Source organism: Giraffa tippelskirchi, chromosome 9 (assembly GCF_054371585.1).
Source record: "Giraffa tippelskirchi isolate mGirTip1 chromosome 9, T2T-mGirTip1v1.2.pri, whole genome shotgun sequence".
In the NCBI taxonomy this organism is placed as follows: domain Eukaryota; kingdom Metazoa; phylum Chordata; class Mammalia; order Artiodactyla; family Giraffidae; genus Giraffa; species Giraffa tippelskirchi.
The window spans coordinates 71,920,881-71,937,949 of NC_137283.1; the positions used below are offsets into that span (position 1 = coordinate 71,920,881).

General features: G+C 40.1%; 1 protein-coding gene and 1 long non-coding RNA gene across 41 annotated transcripts in view; one reads left to right on the plus strand and one right to left on the minus strand.

The window, feature by feature from the left end:
• The window catches only part of LOC145520246 (uncharacterized), a 39,020-nt gene extending 24,089 nt beyond the window's left edge, over positions 1 to 14,931 (plus strand). The window contains exon 2 of the long non-coding RNA XR_014064337.1: positions 8,746 to 14,931. This is a non-coding gene — a long non-coding RNA (uncharacterized LOC145520246). The remainder of the gene's footprint in view (positions 1 to 8,745) is intronic.
• RIMS1 (regulating synaptic membrane exocytosis 1) overlaps positions 1 to 17,069 on the minus strand; it is a 599,905-nt gene that overhangs the window by 184,136 nt on the left and 398,700 nt on the right. The window lies entirely within an intron of this gene.

The following is a 17,069-nucleotide window of genomic DNA, read 5'->3' on the forward strand; positions in this document are numbered from 1 at the left end:
AAAGTTGGCTTAAAGCTCAACATTCAGAAAACTAAGATCATGGCATCTGGTCCCATCACTTCATGGCAAATACACTGGGAAACAATGGAAACAGTGAGAGTCTTTACTTTTTTGGGCTCCAAAATCACTGTGGATGGTGGCTGCAGCCATGAAATTAAAAGACGCTTGTTCCTTGGAAGAAAAGTTATGACCAATCTAGACAGCATATTAAAAAACAGAGACATCACTTTGCCAACAAAGGTCCATCTAGTCAAAGCTATGGTTTTTCCAGTAGTCACGTGTGGATGTGAGGGTTGTATTCACAAAAAAGCTGAGTGCTGAAGAATTGATGCTTTTGAACTGTGGTGTTGGAGAAGACTTTTGAGAGTCTCTTGGACTGCAAGGAGATCCAACCAGCCCATCCTAAAGGAAATCCGTCCTGAATATTCATTGGAAGGACTGATGCTGAAGCTGAAACTCCAATACTTTGGCCCCCTGATGTGAAGAAGTGACTCATTGGAAAAGACCCTGATGCTGGGAAAGATTGAAGTTGGGAGGGAAAGGGGACGACAGAGGATGAGATGGTTGGATGGCATCACCGACTCGATTGACATGAATTTGAGTAATCTCTGGGAGTTGCTGATGGACAGGGAAGCCTGGTATACTGTGGTCCATGGGGTCACAAAGAATCGCACCTGACTGAGCAACTAAACTGAACTGAACTGGAACACATGCATGTATGTACATATGTATGTATATATGTTTTTCCAGGCAATTCAGGTATGTGGTCAGCACATTAATGCTCATTTGGATGGCATAGATTTTGCAGCTTTGGAAACTCTGCTTTTCAATTCTGGCAAGTGACTAAAAATGACTAATAAACATAAATCTAAAAAACACATTAAGTACTGCAGTATATACTAATGGTTGCATATATTTTAGTACACGAATATACTTCCCTCACATTCCAAAAGTTTTATCAGCTTTCTTAGCATGAATTTCATCATCACACATTAAAATACAACAGTTTTGCTTAAACATTTATAAAAAATACATTCTAAAATCTAAATATGCACTTTTAAACTATTGTGCTTCATCTTTCCATGCATTATGAAGCTGTAGATGTATCACTGACTTTTAAGTACTGTAATTTGTCTTTATAAGACATTTATCTATTATTAATGGAAGTGACACTCAACAAAACTCCCTCCTAAAATATTCAGACTAGAATTTCATTAATATAAAATATTTTTCTTAATTAAATTTCCTAATAGGTGATTAAAGATATTGACTGCCAGTGGCATAACTACAAAATGATAAATTCATGGCATTTGCTTATGGAATTTACACAAAAGCACCCAGGTTTTAATGTTCAATGTAACTATAAAGGCGTAAATTTAGTATTATCATTAATTTAGATCCAGCAAATAGATGCTTCAGTCTATTGAAATGGCTGAAGTTCATAAATACTCATGTTCAATTAAGTGTTATAATTTGATTAATTTTTGTGAAAACATTAAAAACAGAGTTTTATCCTGTCCCTTGTTGAAAAAGCAGGTTAATTAAACTTCATAAGTAGCCCACAGCTTTCACTGCCCAAAAAAAAATAAGTCAGCTAGTGACTGAAAGGATATCAAACCAGTCAAGCCTAAAAGATATTAGTCCTGAATATTCATTGGAAGGACTTATGCTGATGCTGAAGCTGAAGCTCCAATATTTTGGCCACCTGATGTGAAGAGCTGACTCATTAGAAAAGATTCTGATGCTGGGAAAGACTGAAGGCAGGATGAGAAGGGGATGACAGAGGATGAGATGGTTGGCTGGCACCACCGACTTGATGGACATGAGTTTGAGCAAGCTCCAGGAATTGGTGATGGACAGGGAAGCCTGGCGTGCTGCAGTCCATGGGCTTGCAAAGAGTCGGACAAGAACTGAGCAACTGAACTGAGTGACATATGGGCTTCCCTGGTGGCTCAGTTGGGAAAGAATCTGCCTGCAATGCGGGAGACGTGGGGTCAATCCCTGTGTTGGGAAGATCCCCTGGAGGAGGGCATGACAACCCACTCCAATATTCTTGCCTGGAGAATCCCCATGGACAGAGGAGCCTGGCGGGCTACAGTCTATAGGGTCACACAGAGTCGGACACGACTGAGTGACTAAGCACAGCACAGTGACGTATGAACTTTCTGAAAAGAGACCTTGCTTTTCCTAAACCCAGGTTATTATGGCAAGAGTATGTATCAGTGCATAAACATACATTTCTATGATTTAAATGTTTGCATCTTGTGATAGTTAATGTCAAAGCACAAGAGATTTCAATAAGACCAACCGAAGGCAATGAACAAGAACACTTTCTAAATAATACATATGCATGGTTGCGTGTATATGAATATACTAAAACTGTAAGGAGAAAACCATAAATAACTTCACACATTAAATATCTATTTAAAAACTCATATAACAACTATACTTGACCAAGTTGAAGGTCTAACTAATGTTCAAGTAGTAAAGAAAAGAGTATCAACATGAAATTGCTGAAGCATTAGAAAATGTGGACTTCTCCACCACCAGAAGACATAGATAGCGTATTTTTAACATCATTATAATGGATGATAATAAAAGATGGGACTAAATTAAATACAAGATAGACTCACAGTAAGTCTGAACAATACACATCCATAATTTTGCCACTTGTCATTTCAAAATAAATGGATTGTTCTTCCTACATAGAACAGATTGTACCATTCAAAACCATTATAAAAATCATAGTCCAAAATCAGAAGAACAATTTTTCCCCGAGGTTTCGTATACTTCTTTAAATTTTTCCTCTTTTTTGTTTACACTCTATGGCAGGGTATGTGTGGAGACTCAATGAAACTATTAATAGACGAATCCTAATGTGCTTTTTTATAGCACAGCACTACACAAATTAAAATATGGGCAAAAACACATTTATTACATGTCTATACACAGTGTAGACATAAAAGCCAACTCAGGTATAAGATATATATTTTAATTTGAGACAAAGCAAGGTAGTTTTAATACTACATACCATGATCAGCATGCAAGTTAATAAATATTGCTAAATTGCTACAGTTATGATATAATGAGGCATGTATCCATTTTATTCATTTTAATACATTACAAGGACATTCTTTTCATAAACAGGAAATAAACTGTGAAGTCTAAGAATGGAGGGAAAAACTTAACTTCTGAGTGATGTAACAAAAATGCTTGAAATAGTTTCCTTATATTTTAGAAGGTCCTATGCCTTCCAAGGGCAAGTGTGTTCACTCTCACCCTTGTTATATACAATAATGAAGCTAACTGTGCAATGAGCCAATAAAAATGTGTTATACAAAAGAGTGCCAGAAAGCCTAACCTCGCCTCAGTTAATTTAACAATCCATGAGAAGAAACAAATATTACTTAAAGAGACTTAGCATCTAGGCATTAAAATAAAATTGGAACGTGTCCTTATTAACTTTAGTGATTAACCAAGTAATCTGTGAAATAACAGAGAATTTCTGCACAGATGCAAAATCAGCAAGCTGTCATTCATGACTGGGATCCTGATGGTCTAAGCTCCTAGTAGAGAAAAGTATCGGCCTACAAACGCTTTCTGGTGACTTCATTCAAATCCCACCATGTCCACTGCACAATCTGGTGGCAAATATTGTGTAATTAAGTAGCAAATTTATGTCACTTGAATGCAAGGCCTGAGGTAGGGGTGGAAGCATCTCTAAACTGTCGGCCTTCAGCAGAAATCTCTTCAGTAATTCTAAGTAACTGAAATTCCATTGTCTGTTGCTGGCCCAAGACACACACAGAAACTGTCAGTCTCCGGGAGAATTGCATTCAGTCAGTTGAGTTCACTCCCTCAGTCATTTCCAACTCTTTGCAACCCCTGTCCATTGACAGCAGGCCTCCCTGTCTACACCGTCATCCAGAGCTTGCTCAAACTCATGTCCACCAAGTTGGTGATGCCATCCAAACATCTCATCCTCTGTTGTCCCTTTCTCCTCCTGCCTTCAATCTTTCCCAGCATCAGGGTCTTTTCCAATGAGTCAGCTCTTTGCATAAGGTGGCCAAAGTATTGGGGTTTCACCTTCAGCATCAGTTCTTCCAATGAATATTCAGGGCTGATTTCCTTTAGGATGGACTGGTTGGATCTCCTTGCTGTCCACGCGACTCTCAAGAGTTTTCTCAACACCACAGTTCAAAAGCATCAATTCTTCGGCGCTCAGCTTTTTTGTGAATCCAATCCTCACATCCACACATGACTACTGGAAAAACCATAACTTTGACTTGACAGACCCTTGTTGGCAAAGTAATGTCTCTACATTTTAATATGCTGTCTAGGTTGGTCATAGCTTTTCCTCCAAGAAGCAAGTGTCTTTTAATTTCATGGCTGTAGTCACCATCTGCAGTGATTTTGGAGTCCAAGAAAATAACGTTTGATGCTGTTTCCATTGTTTTCTCATCTATTTGCCATGAAGTGATTGGCTTGGATGCCATGATCTTAATTTTTGGAATGCTGAGTTTTAAGCCAGCTTTTTCACTCTCCTCTTTCACATTCATTAAGAGGCTCTTTAGTTCCTCTTCACATTCTGACATAAGGTATCATCTGAGTATCTGAGGTTATTGATATTTCTCCTAATCTTGATTCCAGCTTCTGTTTCAACCAACCCAGCATTTTACATGATGTCCTCTGCATATAGGTTAAATAAGCAGGGTGACAATATACAGCCTTGACGTACTCCTTTCCCAATTTGGAACCAGTCCGTTGTTCCACGTCTAGTTCTAACTGCTCCTTCTTGAGCTGAATATAAGCTTCTCAGGAGGCAGGTAAGGTGGTCTGGTATTCCCATCTCTTGAAGAATTTTCGACAGTTTGTTGTGATCTACACAGTCATTTAGAAAACTAACATCATGGCATCCCATCCCGTCACTTCATGGCAAATAGATAGGGAAACAATGGAAACAGTATTAGACTTTATTTTTGGGGGCTCCAAAATCACTGTGGATGGTGACTGCAGTCATGAAATTAAGACACTTGCTCGCTGAAAGAAAAGCCATGACTAACATACACAGCCTATTAAAAAGCAGAGACATTAATTGGCAAACAAAGGTCCATCTAGTAAAAGCTATAGTTTTTCCAGTAGTCAGGTACAGATGTAAGAGTTGGACTATAAAGAAAGCTGAGCCCCGAAGAACTGATGCTTTTGAACTATGATGCTGGAAAAGATTTTTGAGAGTCTTCAGACTGCAAGGAGATCCAATCAGGAAATATTCATTGTAAGGATTGATGCTGAAGCTGAAACTCCAATACTTTGGCCACCTGATGCAATGAATTGACTTACTGAAAAAGACCCTGATGCTGGGAAAGATTGAAGGCGGGAAGAGAAGGGGATGACAGAGGATGAGATGGTTGGATGGCATCAGAGACTCGATGGACATGAATTTGAGTAAGCTCCAGGAGTTGGTGATGAACAGGGAAGCCTGGCATGGTGTGGTGCATGGGATCGCAAAGAGTCAGACACAAATGAGCGACTGAACTGAACTGAACACAATCAAAGGCTTTGTCATAATCAATAAAGCAGAAGTAGATGTTTTTCTGGAACTCTCTTGCCTTTTCTGTGATCCATTGGATGTTGGTAATTTGATCTCTGGTTCCTCTGCCTTTTCTAAATCCAGCTTGAACATCTGGAAGTTCTCAGTTCACGTACTTTTGAAGCCTGGCTTGGAGAATTTTGAGCATTACTTTGCTAGTGTGTGAGGTGAGCACAAATGTGCAGTAGTTTGAAAATTCTTTGGCATTGTCCTTCTTAGCAATTGGAATGAAAAGTGATCATTTCCAGTCCTGTGGTCACTGCTGAGTTTTCCAAATTTGCTGGCATATTCAGTGAATCACTTTCATAGCATCATCTTTAGGATTTGACATATCTCAACTGGAATTCCATCACCTCCATTAGCTTTGTTCATAGTGATGCTTCCTAAGGCCCACTTGACTTTGCATTCCACAATGTCTAGCTCTAGGTGAGTGATCACAACATTGTGGTTATCTGGGTCATGAAAGTCTTTTTTGTATAGTTCTTTTGTGTATTCTTTCCACCTCTTAATATTTTCTGCTTCAGTTAGGTCCATACCATTTATGTCCTTTATTGTGCCCATCTTTACATGAAATGTTCCCTTGGTATCTCTAGTTTTCTTGAAGGGATCTCTAGTCTTTCCCATTCTATTGTTTTCCCATATTTCTTTGCATTATTCACTGAGGAAGACTTTCTTATCTCTCCTTGCTATTCTTTGGAACTCTGCATTCACATCTTTCCTTTTCTCCTTTGCCTTTAGCTTCTCTTCTTTTCTCAGCTATTTGTAAGGCCTCCTCAGAAAATCATTTTGCCTTTTTACGTTTTTTTTTCTTGGCGATGGTCTTGATCACTGCCTCCTGTACAAAGGCACAAACCTCTGTCACAGTTCTTCAGGCACTCTGTCTATCAGATCTAATCCTTTGAATGTATTTGTCACTTTAAATATATAATCATAAGGGATTTGACTTAGGTCATACCTTGTTTAGTGGTTTTCCCTACTTTCTTCAATTTAAGTCTGAATTTTGCAATATTGAGATCATGATTTGAGCCAAAGTCAGCTTCTGGTGTTGTTTTTGATGACTGTATAGAGCTTCTCCATCTTTGAATGCAAAAAATATGATCAATCTGATTTCAGTATTGACCATCTGATGATGTCCATGTGTAGAGTTGTTTTTTGTGTTGTTGAAAGAGGGTGTTTGCTATGACCAGTGTGTTCTCTTGGCAAAACTCTGTTAGCCTTTGCCCTGCTTCATTTTTTTTTTCCAAAGCCAAACTTACCTGTTGTTCCAGAATCTCTTGACTTCCTACTTTTGCATTCCAGTCCCCTATAAAGAAAAGGACATCTTTTTTGAGTGCTAGTTCTAGAAGATCTTGCAGGTCTTCATAGAATCATTCAACTTCACCTTCTTCAGTATTACTGGTTGAGGCATAGACTTGGATTGCTCGGATATTCAATGGCTTGGCTTGGAAATGAACACAGATCATTCTGTCGTTTTTGAGATTGCATCCAAGTACTGCATTTCGGGCTCTTCTATTGACCATGAGGGCTACTCCATTTCTTCTAAGAGATTCTTGCCCACAGTAATAGATATAATGATCATCTGAATTAAATTCACCCAACCCGTCCATTTTAGTTCACTGATTCCTAAAATGTTGATGTTCACTATTTCCACCTCCTGTTTGATGACTTCTAATTCACCCTGACATCATGAGAAACACTGGGCTGGAAGAAGCACAGGCTGGAGTCAAGATTGCTGGGAGAAATATCAATAACCTCAGATATGCAGATGATACCACCCTTATGGCAGAAAGTGAAGAAGAACTAAAAAACCTCTTGATGAAAGTGAAAGAGGAGAATGAAAAAGTTGGCTTAAAGCTCAACATTCAGAAAACTAAGATCATGGCATCTGGTCCCATTACTTCATGGGAAATAGATGGGAAACAGTGGAAACAGTGGCAGGCTTTATTTTTCTGGGCACCCAAATCACTTCTGGTGGTGATTGCAGCCATGAAATTAAAAGACGCTTACTCCTTGGGAGGAAAGTTATGACCAACCTAGATAGCATATTAAAAAGCAGAGACATTACTTTGTCAACAAAGATCCATCTAGTCAAGGCCATCGTTTTTCCAGTAGTATGGATGTGAGAGTTGGACTATGAAGAAAGCTGAGTACCGGAGAATTGATGCTTTTGAACTGTGGTGTTGGAGAAGACTCTTGAGAGTCCCTTGGATGCAAGGAGATCCAACCAGTCCATCCTAAAGGAGATCAGTTCTGGGTGTTCTTTGGAAGGACTGGCGTTGAAGCTGAAACTCCAATACTTTGGCCACCTCATGCGAAGAGTTGACTCATTGGGAAAGACCCTGATGCTGGGAAGGATTGGACGCAGGAGGAGAAGGGGACGACAGAGGATGAAATGGCTGGATGGCATCACCAGCTCGATGGACATGAGTTTGGGTGGACTCTGGGAGTTGGTGATGGACAGGGAGGCCTGGTGTGCTGTGGTTCATGGGGTCGCAAAGAGTTGGACACGACTGAGTGACTGAACTGAACTGAACTGAACTGAATCCACCTTGATGCATGGACCTAAAAATTTCAGGTTCCTGTGCAATATTGTTTTTTTACAGCATCAGACTTTACTTCCATCAACAGTCACATCAACAAGTGGGTGTTCTTTTAGCTTTGGCTCCGTCTCTTCATTCTTTCTGGAGCTATTTCTCCACTCTTCTCCAGTAGCATATTGTGCACTTCCCAACCTGGGGAGTTCATTTTTCAGTGTTGTAACTTTTTCCCTTTTCATAATGTTCATGGGGTTCTCAAAGCAAGAATACTGAAGTGGTTTGTCATTCTGTTCTCCAGGGTACCATATTTTGTCAGAACTCTCCACCATGACCCATCTGTCTTCAGTGGCTCTACACAGCATGGCTCATGGTTTCATTGAGTTAGACAAGGCTATGGTCCATGTGATCAGATTGGTTAGTTTTCTGTGATTGTGATTTTCATTCTGTCTACCCTCTTATGGATAAAGATAAGAGGCTTATGTAAGCTTCATGATGGGAAAGATTGACTTTGGGGGAAACTGGGTCTTCTTCTGATGGGCGGGGACATGATCAGTACATCTTTAATCCAACTTTTTGTTGATGGGCAGGGCTCTGTCCCCTCCCTGTTGTTTGTCCTAGGACCAAAGGATGGTGGAGGTAATGAAGACAATTTAGGTCTGACCTAAATCAAATCCCCTAAGATTATACAGTGGAAATGACAAATAGATTCAAGGGATTATATCTGATAGACAGAGTTCCTGAAGAACTATGGATGGAGGTTCGTGACATTGTAGAGGAGGCAGTGATCAAGACCATCCCCAAGAAAAAGAAATGCAAAAGGCAAAATGGTTGTCTAAGGAGGCCTTACAAATAGCTGAGAAAAGAAGAGACACTAAAGGCAAAGGAGAAAAGGAAATATATACCCAATTTGAATGCAGAGTTCCAAAGAATAGCGAGGAGAGATATGAAAGCCTTCCTCAGTGATCAATGCAAAGAAATAGAGGAAAACAACAGAAAGGGAAAGACTAGAGATCACTTAAAGAAAACTAGAGATACCAAGGGAAAATTTCATGCAAAGATGGGCACAATAAAGGATAGAAATGGTATGGACCTAACAGAAGCAGAAAACATTAAGAGGTGGCAAGAATACACAGAAGAACTATACAAAAAAGACTTCATGACCCAGATAACCACAATGGTATGATCACTCACCTAGAGCCAGACATTGTGGAATGTGAAGTCAATTGAGCCCTAGGAAGCATCACTACAAACAAAAGTAGTGGAGGTGATGGGATTCCAGTTGAGCTATTTCAAATCCTAAAAGATGATGCTGTTAAAATGCTGCACTGAATATGACAGCAAATTTGGAGAACTCAGCAGTGATCACAGGACTGGAAAAGGTCAGTTTTCATTCCAATACCAAAGAAAGGCAATGCCAAAGAATGCTCAAACTACTGCACAACTGCACTCATCTCACATGCTAGCAAAGTAATGATCAAAATTCTCCAAGCCAGGCTTCAACAGTACATGAACCGAGAACTTCCAGATGTTCAAGCTGGATTTAGAAAAGACAGAGGAACCAGAGATCAAATTGCCAACATCCGTTGGATCACAGAAAAAGCAAGAGAGTTCCAGAGAAACATCTACTTCTGTTTTATTGACTATGCCAAAGCCTTTGACTGTGTGGATCACAACAAACTGTGGAAAATTCTTAAAGAGATAGGACTACCAGACCACGTGATCTGCCTCATGAGAAATCTGTATGCAGGTCAAAAAGCAACAGTTAGAACTGGACATGGAACAACAGACTGCTTCCAAATCAGGAATGGAGTACATCAATGCTGTATAATGTTACCCTGCTTATTTAACTTTTCTGCAGAGTACATCATGAGAAATGCCAGGCTGGATGAAGCACAAGCTAGAATCAAGAGTGCTGGGAGAAACATCAATAACCTCAGATATGCAGATGACACCACTCTTATGGCAGAAAGCAAAGCAGAAATAAAAAGCTTCTTAATGAAAGTAAAAGGGGAGAGTGAAAAAGTTGGCTTAAAACTCAATATTCTGAAAATGAATATCATGGCAGCTGGTTCCATCACTTCATGGCAAATAGATAGTGAAACAATGGAAACAGTGTGAGACTTTATTTTGGGGGGCTCCAAAATTACTGCAGATGGTGATTGCAACCATGAAATGAAAAGATGCTTGCTTCTTGGAAGAAGATCTATGCTTGGAAGAAACTATGACCAACCTAGACAGCTTATTAAAAAGCAGAGACATTACTTTGCCAGCAAAGTCTATCTAGTCAAAGCTATGGTTTTTCCAGTGGTCATGTATGGATGTGAGAGTTGAACTATAAAGAAAGCTGAGTGCCAAAGAAATGATGCTTTTGAACTGTGGTGTTGGAGAAGACTCTTGAGAGTCCTTAGGACTGCAAGGAGACCCATCCAGTCAATCCTAAAAGAAATCAGTCCTGAATATTCATTGGAAGGACTGAAGCTGAAACTACAATACTTTTTCTATCTGATGCGAAGAACTGACTCATTGAAAAGACCCTAATGCTGGGGAAGATTGAAGGCGGGAGAAGGGGACGACAGAGGATTAGATGCTTGGATGGCATCACCAACTCGATAGGCATGAGTTCGAGTAAGCTCCGGTAGTTGGTGATTGACAGGGAAGCCTATTGTGCTGCAGTCTATGGATTTGCAAATAGTCAGACATGACTGAGCGACTGAACTGAAATGAACTGAATAAAGGCAACGGCGACCTCCTTCAACAGGTCCTGTGCAGGCACTGCGGCACTCAGTGCCCCTGACCCTGCAGCAAGCCACCGCAGACCCACACCTCCGCCAGAGACTCCTGGACACTCACAGGCAAGTCTGGGTCAGTCTCTTTTGGGGGTCACTGCTCCTTTCTCCTGAGTCCTGGTGTGCACAGGTTTTGTTTGTGCCGTCCAAGAGTCTGTTTCCCCAGTCCTGTGGAAGTTCTGTAATCCAATCCCACTTGCCTGCAAAGTCAAATTCCCTGGGGGTTCTCAGTCCCCTTGCTGGATCCCCAGGTGGGGAAATATGTTGTGGGTCCTAGAACTTTCCAAACAGTGTGAGGATTTCTTTGGTTTAATTGTTCTGCACTTTGTGGGTCATCTGCTAAGCGGCTCTATGGAGGGCTTATTGGTGACCTCCTCCAAGAGGGCTTAAGCCACAGGCTGTGTGACCCAGATAGCTGCACCCAGAGTCTGTGCCCCTGTGGCAGTCCACTACTGACCTGTACCTCCACAGAAGACTCAAACACAGGCCTGGCTCAGTCTCTGTGGGGTCTCTGGGTCCTGGTATGCACAAGGTTTTGTTTGAGCCCTCCGAGTGTCTCTGGTTGGTATAGGGTTTGATTCTGAACGCAATTGCGCCCCTCCTACAATCTTGCTGGGGCTTCTCTGTTGCCCTTGGACAGGGGGTATCTTTTTTTGGTGGGATTCAACATTCTCCTGTCAATGGTTGTTCATCGACAATATTGTATATGTTGCTGTTCATCCACAACAGTGGATATGTTGACAATATTCACGGGAGTTCCTTGCTGGTCCAATGGCCAGGCCTCTGCTCGTCCGCTGCAGGGGATCCGGGTTTCGATCCCTGGTCGGAGAACTACGGTCCTGCGAGCCTCCATTCAGCCCCCGGGCTGTTCCAACACTGTCGGGGATCCATCCACCACAGGGGCCACACCTCCTCCCCAGCGTCCTGCCCTCAGCCGGCTGAGAGCAGATGTGCCCCCGCCATTTGCCGTGAGACAACCCCGCCCGCTAACGAGAACTACATTATCTCCAGGTTTTAGGGAGTCGATAAAAGTGTCTGGTTTCCAAATGCACCTTAGAAATTTCACTTTCAAAATCCCCATTTGTTCACAACGTGCTCTGTTTCTATCACAGAACCAACAGTACCACCATCTCTCTGTCTTTGATGTATACATTTGACAATTCAAGTAAATTCAGCAACTGCCAGTTATTAAGTTAACGAAGTGTCAAAGACGCTTGCCTTCAGAGATTATTTACATGAAATAGAACCTCCAGAGGTGAACTACCTCTAGGGAAAAATGAAATATTTGTTTCAGGGCCTGTGATGCTGTCTCTGTGGTTTACAATCTTAAGCACAGGAAGGAAGGCTGGTGGCCAATCTGGGAAAGGAGAATTTGTAAACCTATCTGGTGGAGGTGGTACTTTTCTGGTTATATGTGTCGTCTGGTGAGTCTGAGAGCTAATTTTGGGTATGTCAACCCAACCACCAGAGAATTCTACAAAGCGGCAATGTGTAACTGGGCATGAGCACTTCTGGCTGAGTGCTGAGTTCCCTCCCCTCTGTAGATACTAACTCTTAGGAGCTCTCAGCACCCTCTTCAGGGTAGGAGGAGACAATGAATGTGAAATTCTGTAATAAACTGTAAAGCCCCCCAAATATTCAAGTGGTCATTAGAATGTAAAAATACACACTGAAAAGTATTTCCCGTCATAATACTGATAAGTATTTTTGTCAATTCAAACATTGTGTAATTTTTTTTTCTGATCCACAGTGTACCTTTTGAAATCATGACAAATCAAATAACCTCCCTGCATTTTAATTTCTCTGTTAGCAGTATCATCTTACCTAATAGTTAAAATTATGCTGTTTCTATAAAACATACAAAAAACAAGACATGATATAACAAAAGCATAGCAATCGGAGATGGAGACTTGGGACTCTCACCCTAACTCTACCATATCAGGTGCTCTATCTTAATAATATCCCTTCATTCCTATATTCCTATAATCCTTGACTGAAAAGAAGGAGGGAACATGCCACTTCCTCATGAAATTTCCACGAGGCCTAAATGAGATCTGCCAGTTCTGTACAGTGTAAAGGATTTCAGAAACAGGTTTTATTGTCTAATTATACAGTTGAGAATAGGAATATGAAGTCACAGTGTGAAGAGATCAGATTGATGTTGAAATTGCAACCATAGCTAAAAGTCATGCAGTATCAGTAATCTTTCCAAAGGATGAGTTGAAATGGGCTTAGAAAAATGTTAAGTCAGTTTGTTTATAAAAATTATTAATTGGCCTGCTATAAAACAGACACCCAAGTGCTCAGAAGGAATATTTCTTTAACTCCGATTGCTAAACAGTTAGAAAACCAGCCACCATGTACAGAAACTGAGGCAGGAATCTTCCTGTTTATCTCGGCAAAGCTAGCAGGAGCCCAGGGGATAAGACAGTAGTTACTTTCTCTGGGAGGTTTTCCATACACCAAGATGCATATAGATTAACCCAATCCCAAAAGTGTGAAGGAATTAATTTGACCAGGTTGCTCAATATATTCTTAGTCTAATGATAAGCATTTTGTCATTTTTCCTTTATATGATCACATTTTCATGTGGAAAAATGAAACACTTTTGGTGTATAAGCCACATAGTTGTGACTAAAATCTTCCATATTTTGAAACAAGGAGGTTATTTTATCCCTTTATATGTTTTTTTTTTCTGATGATTCAAAGATACCCCTGAAATTATTTTTTGAAACCAGCCTGTATTATGTCTTAAAATTATTTGGTACAGTTACTAGTTATGGGATATATTTCAATATTTATATTCTAACAGTTATAAGATTCCTAACTTTCTAGTATTCCTTTTTTTAGCTTACATTCCAAACAAAATAATCTAAATCATAACAAGATGGATGGTCTTAATCAAAACCACGGTAAATTTAAATCTGTAACATGGTTCACTCAGAATGATGGGGTTTTGGCAAAGCACAAAACAAAGAAAATTTTGTTTTACTTTAAATGGGCTAAAAGACAGAGAAATACAAGTTATTTCATATAGGAAATATGAGTCATTTTATTTTTCCTAGGTTTAAAAGTTACATAAATGTATATTTTTGAGACTATGTGAAGTTTCAGGGTTCAGAACTACTCCTACAACTGTGATGTCTCTACCATTTACCACCATGTGGATCTGATGTGACAGATCTCCAAAGAAGTCAGTAAAGTACAATTTCTGAAAGTTCTAAACAACCACAGCAACAGAAAACATACACACACACACACACACACACACACGCACACACACACATCTGTGCCTTTAGAATAATAAAATAAGGATGTTTATATAGTCTTTAGGAAATCTACAGCAGACTGTATATATTTCCCATATTATATAACAATAAAAATGGATCTAAAAACAGGTCTGAGGTGACTGATGACAGGAAAAAGGATGCCCTCATAGAATAGTTTAGAGAAGAATAAATTTCATGTGTAGACATGTTTTTGAGGCTTCACGACTGAGTCATTGTTTTCCCAGAATCTACACATAGAAAGGACAGTTGAGTACCCTGAGGAGCAGATCCCCAAATTTACAATCACAGGGACCCTGCTCCCTTTCTCCCAGCACAAGGACCTTTCATAATTGGACCTGGGGATTCTTCCTATAGGAGGGAGGGTGTCCCTGCCACTTCCAACTGACCAGGCTTCCTCTGTGACACTGAGCACTCCATTCACGGGCAGACCGGCTGTCACGTGCAAAGTCTCGGAAAAACCAGCCAGGAAACCCTGTGGAAGAAACCAGGGTTTATTTGTTTTCATGGTCTGGGGACTGGGTGTTAACCCACAGGTTTCAGCAGCTGTAGTGCTGGGTGATGTCCTAGCAGAGATTCTGGATGCAAACATCTCTGATGAAGGAAAACTCGAGTCTTTATCCAGATTTCATGCCCAGGCAACATTAGCAAAACAGTATTAACCTGCAATGATCCTGACTGTCAATCAATTTCCACCTGCCTTTACATCCCAAAGACACAGAAATGAAAAATAGGGAGATCAATGGAGATCAATACGTTCTCCTGTATAGAACAAGATATAAATAACAAGAATAATACTCAAATGACAAAGACGAATTTTAAGGTTATACAGATCAAAATGGAAGTTCTTATGAGGGACTGATACAGCTTACCACTTATAAACATACCGTGAAAGTATAAAAGAGTAGAAAATAAATTCACCCTAGCAACCATTTTGCAATAAAAACATGTTTTAAAACCAGAACTCCCTCCTGCCAAGTAAGTTACCCTAAATACTGTTTCTTTTTTTCTCTCTCTTTTTTTTTTCTTGTTCATTTGTCATTGTTTTTATTCTGGGTATGCAAGCAAATAATTTATAGATCTACTAAAGGACTTTTTTTTAAGCTGGAAATTCCTTGACTGGTGATGAGAAATCAATAGGCAAAGCAATTTGGAGAACATTTTACACCTCCACATTATTCTAGAGAAAATTGCTAAGTACCCATATCCATACACCTTCAAAATTATAGCCATCAGAAAACAAGACTGCAAAACACCCCAAGGTCACTGGCCTAGATCGCCACCACAGTGCCAAAACAGTCAAGCTGTTCACAGGCACGACCTCTCTACTGGGCCCCCACTCCGGGTGGTAGGAGGAGGTAATGCAAGTATCAAAGCACCAAAGAAACCAAAGGAACGAGGCATCCTCAAACCACACGTGCACAGGACACACACTGCTAATCACACAGACATCTCAGTTCAGGTGATCAGAGATTAACCTACTGACAGAGGAAAGGAATTCTCTCCCAGAGGCCCTGAACATTTAAGGTTTGGATAAATGAGTCCAGAGTTCCATTTCCGATGCAAGCATTTCAAAATACATCCTTCTTAGATTAAACCTTCATACCAAAGCTTGTTACTTGAAAACATCAGGATGGCTTGCTGGCCTTCAAAGTGTTCAGCGTGGTTTCTTGTCTGCTTATGGGTGCTGTCTTGGGAGGGACAGGCATCCACTGGTTATTTAAACCCAGGACTCCACAGTCATCCAGCTGCACTGACCTACCCAAGCACAGCTCAGGGAGGATTCTGGAACAGCCTATCCCTGGATATTTCTGACATGTTTAACTCAAAGCAATAACGCAGAGCGAGGTCTTGGTGAGGGAGATGCAATGAATACATTTAGCTGTTCTAAAATCTAGCTTGGTGTTAACCCAGACCATAGCCATGCACCTGGACTGCAATGCATCCCCAGTCTGGCCCACTGTTTTTCTACCATGTTGTCCTTCAGCACGTTATATATTACACAGATTATCACACAGATCACACTGCTGCTGCTACTGACTGTCTTCTCCAGGAAACCGTACAGAAGAGCCATCTTTCTGGCATCTGTGTCAGGACCATCAGTGAGCACTTGAACAAGCATTTCATTTTCATGTTATGGATGCTGTCCACTTTAAAATAATGATATTTTCTCAAAGCACATGTGTTAGGATGTTTATGGTTAAATCTACAACTAAATGCCTACCTTGATTCTCCCTTCCTGATCCTTTCTACACATTTTTCACTGATTGCTTATGGCTGTATTTTTACATTTTAGTGAAAATGTTAAGTCTCTTTGGTATAAAGGTAGACTTTACAGTGGGAATAAAATAAAGTTGAATGATTATGCATAAAATATTATTATATTATTGTAAACCCTGCTTTGTTAAAATATAGATTTTTCCACCTATCAATCTCAAAATGTCCTTGCTGCCATGAGAAATAACTAAGATACAACTGATATACAGATGTTAGCTTATCCTGACCTTAAACCAAAGCATTCAGTAAACAGCAAATCACTGTACTTTACATGAGAATCTTGCCAAAGAATGGAAAGCAAGCAAAAAAAGATTTTCTGACTAAAACCAGTATCATAAATCTGAGCTCCTAGATTGTACTCTTTTAAAAATCCAACAGGCTTCACTCATAATTTTATGGTCACAATAATAAGACAGTTTTCTCTGACATTCAGCCCCACAGGATCACTGAAGATGCACATTGTAAACCAGCAAGGAATTACTACAGACAAACACACTGACAACAGTAAGAATTCTAAGAGAACAGGAATGGGAAACTTAAAAAAAAAAAAAGCACAAAACCAAATCAAACAAGTTGGCAAGGCTTTCTTTAC